Here is an 8703-nt window from a genome sequence, read left to right on the forward strand (position 1 = left end):
GCTGTAAGGAACCTCCAGGTAAGAGCAAATTATCGAAGAGACGTCATGCGATTGAGCAAGAGATAGTTGATAGTTTCTGTGTAGCGGCACTCGTAGCTATTTCTCTTACTGCAACAGTATTATGAATCAAATGTCAGCCTGGCTGTTTAGGGCTACTGGAATTTTTGTTGCAGAGTGATTATTTTGACCAGCTTGTATGGAAGTGAACAAGTTTATTTACTTTTTCATGGTTTTATTGATTCATTACTTTGATGAGATCTTCCTTTGGCTGCAGCCTATTAGTTTTTCATGGTTGTCATCAATGCATTTGTTTTTTTTTTTTTTTTTTTTTTTTTAAACTTTTTAAACAATCCTTAAATTTTGAGAAATTAAAAAATAAAAATACTAAAGATAAAAAAATAAAAATAAAAATAAAAATAAGCTATATCACACTTGGGAATTAATTTACTGGTTGTGTATGCATTAATGCGTTTAATTTGATTTAAAAAGGGAGTCATGCTTAAGCAAAATAGTAGTTTATTTAAATTTGATTTTAAACTTCGACAATGTTAAAAATTATGATAAAACTTATTTTATTTTTTTAAAATTTTTGAAGTTAATTTCAAACTAATTTTAATTGACCTAATCACGATGAATATATTTTTAGTTTTTATGAAAATATATGCAGAAAAATAAAGAAGTAATATGAGTTAAATAAATACACTTATATATGTTATGTGAAACACCCTTTATTATTCTAATGGGGTGGTGAGGACAATCAATCAATATTTACAACTCTAGAAGTCCTTGCATAGGTTTCGTTTGACAAATAGATTAGACTAATTTAGTTTATAAAAAGACAAAATAAATTAAATAAAATGTCGCACTTAAATCATAATCGTTTTACTTTTACTTCTTCTCTCACAGTCATCAAATCAACAATAAAAAAAATTAAAAATTTATCACAAACAAAACTTTTTAAATTAAACTAAAATAATTAAAAAGTCGATAAATCAAGCTAAAAAAAAAGTTTATCTCAAGGAAACTACCATCTACCCATTGAGTTTGAAAAACTAAGGGGCCATGCCACCACCCTAGGCCAACCCATGGCCCAATCCCTGGTTCACGGCTTGTAAAATCTAACAAATTTTGTGAACCCATTCTAAAGATAAATATTATAATGTAGCTGTGAAGTTAAAATTATATTTAAAATCTGTTGATATACTTGTGTGCTAGAAAATTTTGATATCCTCTAATATCCAAACATGTAATAAACTTCTAAATAACTTAATATTTTCTATTGGAAAAAGACAAATAAAAATGAGGAGTTAATCGCGGTGAAGGTATGATGTGTATTATTTTGTATAACGGATATATCACATGGTTGAAATGACGTGATATATTTTCTTATTCATTAATTTGCATTTTACATTTAGTATAAAGTGTGAGAGAATTTTATATAATGGATGCATCAGGTGACATGATGTCATCTCTTTTATTGATTAATTGATATTTAGTAAAAAGTGAGATCAAAATTTGATGTGATTGAACACTTTGCACCTCAGACCGAGTAAAAATGACTTTTCAAGTCTTATTTTAATCACATGATATATCCGCTATATAAAATACTTTCTCAAGCATGGAGAGGATAAAGCAAAATTGAGATTTAAAATTAGAAAATAAGAAGAGTAATGTTATATAAACTAATTGAAGAGTAATTGCATAATATATAATAAACACTATAAACTAATTCAAAGGTAAGGAATATTCATAAAAATATTCATGATATTTAATATTTTTTTATGGTATCTAAGATTATGAAAATAAGAATATTTGTTTAGAATTGACATTTTTAAATGGTACAAATGTGATCCAAAAACATATATGGTTATTGACCCTCTCCACTGGTCCAATTAGTGAATTCGAGGGAACTCTCACCCTATTATTTTTCATATGTTTATTTTACTACCAACGAATGGGATCAACGAATTTTTTTTTTTTTTTTGGTGCGTAAAGAACACCTCATTTTTAAGAAATCGTAACTTCTCAAGTATTGAATTTTTCTAATTGTTTTGTAATTTCAGCTAAAAATAAAATTTTAATTACAAATTTACTGGTTTAAATTTGACTAATCTATTTTTCAAGTTATTGAGAATGTTGGAAAAATTTGAACGCAATCAAACAATTAACAATTAAAACAAAACAAAAATCAAACTTAAATCATAATAAAAGAGGATACAAAATTTTGCAAGAATCTATCAAAACTACCTATTTTTTGTTTACAACGTAAAAATATATGGATACCCTAATATTATCATGGATCTCGAATTTCGTGTCTCCCCAAATTCCTCAAAACAAACAGCACATGTCCTGAACTTTTCATCATCTCCTCCACCATTGAACACCACCACTTTTTCAGCCCATCAATGGAGCTTTCGAAGCTCCCATCCTCCTCTGTAAAGACCCACTGCCATCTTCCGTAATCACCAAGTCCTCTGCCAACATAGACATATCGTAATTCGTTGTGGTGGTGAGTTTGATCCGAGCAGTGATTTGAATCCCACGAAGGTTCCCAAATCGCAACCAATCAAGATCGAATATGGAATCGATGATGTGTTGCTTCAGGAGATCGCATAAACTAGGGTCGAATCGCACGTCGTAGAGTCCGTGGAAAATATAGAATTCGGAACAATAAATGGAGGAGAGAAAGTGATAAGGAATGGTGAAGGAATCTTGAAAATCTGGAGCAGTGCATGTGGGATAATTGGTATTGATATTGCCTTGAGGAGTTCGGAGCTGAAGTTTGAGAACTCGGGTCATGTGAATTTTGACAAGAACTGGAGTTTCAGGAAGTGGGTCGATCCATGGTAATGCATACATCTGAATGTTGTAGTCTGTTGATATAGTTGCCATTGACAAAAGCTAGAAACAGAGAGTTGGAATTGGGATGATGAAGATCAAGATTACTTAATTTTTTTGCCGTTTGAGTTTCCACATTTGAAAACCCAACAAGTAATGTTGGAAGTTGGGTTTTAGTTTCCTAATTTTGGTTGAGTTTCCATATTTGAAATCCTAAATTATTTTGGAAAGTAAAGATCTGTAGTTTCCTAATATGCTAGGCGTGGCTATCACTCTTTGACTACTACTATAAAATAAGGTCACTCACCCCATACCTTCATAATCACTATTCCAACTCTCTCTCTCCCTCTCCCTCTCCCTCTCCCTCTCCCTCTCAAGCTTCATCATGTTAACTGTATTACGCAACTATGACATTCAGACATATGCAACACCACGGATCAACCCACCACTTCTAGTTCCAGCTCCAACTCCAGCGCTCATCGAGATTCATGTCAGCAATCTGGTTAAACTACATCTCCGAACTCGTCAAGGCAATGTTGAATCCAATTATCCTACATTAGCTTTTCCTGATATTCAACATGACTTCGCCATTCCTCTTCAACTTCTCCCTTTCTCCATTTCGTGGGATCCCTATATTTTCAACCAGCTTTCGTCTATGAGATTCGATCCCGAACTCTGCAATTCCATGAAGGGACGCATCATTAGTTCTCTTTCAAGTTTGATTATTGAATATGGGGTGAGTCTTGGGTTTCAAGTCATTGTGGATTTGAAGATCACCAGCACGATTGAGTTTATTTCTACGCAATCGAGGGACGATATGATGATGAGTATGTTAGCCGCTGATGGGGTGGTTATCGTGGAGGATGATGGTGGTAGTGTTGATGAAACTATAGAGACGATGAGGACGAGGAGGGGTGTTTCAAAGGCTGCCATTGATGGGTTGAAGAAAGTGGTGGTGTTCAATGGTGGAGGAGATGATGAAAAGTGCATTACTTGTCCGGTTTGTTTGGAGGAATGTGGGGACGGAACAGAGCTTACTTCCCTGCCATGTTCTCATCTTTTTCATCATCGCTGCATTGTGCCATGGTTGAAATCACATAATTCTTGTCCGATGTGCCGATCCGTAGTTCCAGTTTAATCATCATAGTATTGTTGGTTTCAGATTAGGTAGTTTTGATTGATTCTTGAAACTATTGTATTAGATTCATTATTAAGTTTGATTTTTCTTTCTATTGTTAATTATTTTATTGTTTTCAAATTTCCTTTTCATATGGTTTTCTAATTACATAAAAGCTTTGTTATATTCCCTCATTTTGTTAGTGTAATTATTTTTGTGGGAGAATGTAATTTCCTTAAGGTTATGGTTTCAAGTCTTGGGGCCACCACTTTGTGCATTATGCTAAAGGTTAGGTGTGTACTCAATCTTTTCCCTCCCAAACACACATTAATGTGTACTAATTGGGCGTTGTTTTTTTAATGTAATTGACAAGGGAACAAACGAATACATGGGAAACCCAAAATTCATTCAATAAGATTTAAGTTAATTAATCCAAACAATTATGCAACAAAACAGAAGTTTTCTAAGATCATTGTTGCATTTTAGCAGCCATTGAACTTGAATGGCAACAGAAAATTTCACGAGATTTAAGTTCAGTGTGAAAATCAACAACAGGATTAAAAGATTAAACATCATCCAGCAACAATTCAAACCATCAAAAATTGGGCCAAAAGAAAATAAGCAAACAAAATTGTAATCTGATTACAGGATGATGATATGATTACTGAATCACAAAGATGATTATAGTAGTCAATCAAATGAATTTTACTATTACAAACAAGAACAAGTCTTGGTAAACAACAAAACAAGGATTTCTTAACATTATTAAGGGAATCCAAGACTAACCATCTAGTCACTTTAAATCTTAACACCAAACATAAAATTCAGACCCAGTTGAGCAATCTTTTGGGTTTGTGTGTGCAAGTCCAGTTGAACAATCGGAATCAAATCATCATCATTCATCAAGGATAATTGGAATTCAAATCATACCAATAAAAGCGATTGTCACATGAGGAGCTAATTTAACTCACCTTGAACTGCTGGACAAGAGACAAGGTTGGACCCATCCTTCCCCTTATGCACGGCTTCATTATGTTGGGATATACCTCCTTATTAGAGTATGAGACCCAATTGGTTTTGAAAAAAGAGTTTAATTTGGTATTAATTATAATATATTTTTATATATTATATTTAATTTGTGGAGACCCAATCCAATTTGAAAACAACTAAGGTTTTGATAAGAAACCCTAGATTCACAATATATATATATATTGTTTAGGTGTTTGTCCCGTGGGGTGAAGAAAAACGGCAGCAGCTGTGGATCAATTGGTGTAGTGTTTTGTTTGGTTACACAATAGAGTTTCAATAGTGCTTGGTCAAAATCTGGAAGGATTTTTTTCTGCTACTTTGTTTAGCTTCGAAGGGTTCTTTATTTTAGTGCATCTTCAAATGGTTTGGTAAAGCTGATTTGGATTATATATATATTTCGTATTGTTGTTCCTAAGGAAAAAAAGAGGTACAGCGGCTAGTGCACTTTTCGGGGTCCGTGCTCATTAACTCATCTTTGATGGGTTTTTGGTTATTGAGTGGCAGTGCTTGAATTCAACCTCTGTGGATTTGATTCGGCAGCCGTTGTGCATTTGATTTGGGTATTATTTTGGGTCTTCTTCAACTCTAGTTCTAAAGATTTTGGTTCATCTATTTGGTGAGGTTTTTCCTCTTATTTATTTGTGATTATTTGGAATTCACCTAAGGGTGGTTTGTGAGACCATTCGTGTCTCGTTTGTAATCGTTTGGAAACTTATTTGGTTGTTAGTGGAATTGAATTTCAATCCCGTGGACGTACCTCACATTGAGGGAACCACATAAAAATTCTTATGTTGCTTTTGATTTAATTTTTCTGCATTAATTTTTATTCCCATTGATTGATTTACTTATGAGAAATCACATATTTTCCTTAACACATTGGTCCCGAACACCATATAGACAAGCCACGATAATCCTCTGGACTACTAACATATTTTCTCATCACATACTAGCTCCAAGGACATTCTCTTTTAATGTTACTCTCCTTATGCTCCTTTTACTGCTAATTTCAATCCCCATTACCAGTCAAACTTGATCATAGCAACATTCTTTTTTGGTCAGCTCAGTCATGACCTCAAAAGATACTGTTAGAAATTGGGTGCCCATGTAGTATGACCCTTTAAACCTTTTGAACCATATTCATATAAGTTTGAATTTGAATTCAAAACCTATTTAGATAACCACTCAGGATATCTATATCTATCATATCAACTAATATAGATAGAAGATATATTTATCCCATATATCTAATATGATATATGGGATATGGGTATTAGAAAACAACGTATGTTTTTTGTTTTTCCCATACTGACTCTCTCTCCCATTAAACAACAATCAAGCCATTTTGCACTGTGATTTGTGTGGGTGATAGTCATTTTTGTAGTATCACTCCACTGCTGGGGTGGTTGTTCAGACTCTGGAAGCAGTTGATTTACCCACGACATTTTTTGCTTCAAGCTCTGATAAAAAGGTATGATTCTGAAATTTTTCATCCACAGCGTTTTACCTCGCTTTACAATGGTATCAGAGCATATATGGGTATTTTCGTGCTTATTTTTTAAATCATGTATATTATTTTATATAAATATATACACATTATATGCATGAAAATTAATGAAGGAGATAGATGAAGTGCAGGGTTTGTGCACTTCCACTCTCATAATATTGAGAGTGTAAAATACCTCATTTTTATGTTCATTAAATGTCATTTTTAAGACCATAAATGTTTTTATTTTGGAAAATGGAATCCGGCAGTAACGAAACTGGACCAGAAAACACCCTGGAAGGCGGCGCGTGGGCCTCACGCGCCACCTAACGCCGTCACCGGCTTCCACGCGCTGCTACGCGCTTCCACGCGCCAAACGCACTTCACACGCATCTCCACGTGCCATCATGCGCGCGTCAGCCGCGCTGTCCATGTGCGCGTCGCCTGCGCTGCGCACTCGCGCGCCGTGTGATAAGCCGCGCGCTGAGTCGCCTGCTGAGCCACGCCGTTTTCCTTCGTCGGCTTGGCTGGCTTGGCTGCTGATGTTAAAGCACTATTTGTTTGTTTTTTTAATTCTGAACCACGTTAAATGATCATAAATAATTCGTTATAGATTTATTTTATGCGTGGTTGGTACTGTTAGACTCAGAATTAAATTTTCTATCTTCTATAAAATTTTGAAAATTTTATGAAAATAAAAAAAAAAAAATTTGTGATAATAATTCATTATTTCTGGTTTAAAATGGTTCTGGTGTTGCATGATTAATTTTCTGGGGTTGAATTTTTTATTGTAAACTACTGTAAAGATTTACTATTTACTGGTATAATTGTTTCAGTTTATCAGATTCTGGAATATTTATTTCTAATTTTATGTGTGTTTATTAGTTATGTAAAATTTCAGAAAATTTCAGAATGATGTACATTCTGTTATGGCATAATCTGAATATTAAATACAACATATTTTTTTTAGGGTTTGTAATATGTTGCAATTAAAGAAGCATGATTAGTTTTTATTTATTTATTTGAATTCCATTATTAAATGAATATAGCATGAGTTATTTGTAAATTTACATTAAGATGTTATTGTATGAAATTTATCATGCTTTGTATATGCCATAAGTAGTGGGAGATTGATTGTTTTTTGCGCATAGAATTAAATTAAATTTTGATAATTATCACTAGCGACGCAAGAGATGATTACGAGCATAGCAAATTTTCGATTTTGAGACATGTGTAATATTATCATTATTTAATTTAGTTTTTTTTTTGCTGCAAAATAATTTTTGATGTTGCTATCATTAATATCCCCTGCGTATTTGTTTACTCTGTATGTAGAAATGACTGCTAAGACAGTGGTGGCAAACTTAACTAAGGGAGAGAAATTAGATGGCGACAATTATGATATATGGCGCCGTAAGATCCAATACCTCCTCAATGAGCAAGAAGTGTTGACCACACTTGAACAAGTGATGGTTGAGCTAGAGCAGGGCAATACAGCTCAACATCGTCGTGATCTTGAAGTCTTTCAGACTTGGCGTAACAAAGATCGATGTGCGCGCTTTACTATGTTGAGCAGCATGCACAACGACTTGATTAGTGAGTTTGAGCATTGCCCGACTGCATTTGAGATGTGGGAAGCTCTCAAGCAAAAGTTTGCTATTACCTCTTTGGCAAAGCTACGTGGGTTGACTATGAAGTTTGACTCTTATCAGAAAATGGTGCATCACTCGATGATGTAGCATTTGAGGGTCATGTCAGCCATGATACGTGAGCTTGCGGCTGTTGGGCACAATTTGACTCAAGAGCAGCAAGTACAAGCTGTGATTCGCTCTCTGCCAAATTCTTGGGAGCAGATGAAGCAGAACACGATGTATAATGAGAGTGTGAAAACATTCGAAGACATATCGCGTCATTTGGAGCTAGAGGCTGAGCACCTTGAGGCGGCTAAGTCTGATGGTTTTACTATGGTGGTTGAGTCGAGCTCACATAGGACTTCTCAGTTCAAACGTGGAAAAGCAAAAAGTGCCCCTAAGAAGCAAGCAGCAGCTGCGCTAAAGCCCAATGGCGCTAGAAATTTCAAGAGTAAGGGCAAGAGAGATAGCAAGAAGGTAAATGCTAAATTGACATGCTTTAACTGTAACAAAGAAGGACACTTCGCTCAGGATTGCCCTGAGCAGAAGAAAGTACTCCCTTACTTAATTTCTCGCATTCAATGCTTTGTGTCTAGTCAAGCATT

Source organism: Camellia sinensis, chromosome 10 (genome assembly GCF_055761805.1).
Source record: "Camellia sinensis isolate YWXY chromosome 10, ASM5576180v1, whole genome shotgun sequence".
NCBI classification, from domain to species: domain Eukaryota; kingdom Viridiplantae; phylum Streptophyta; class Magnoliopsida; order Ericales; family Theaceae; genus Camellia; species Camellia sinensis.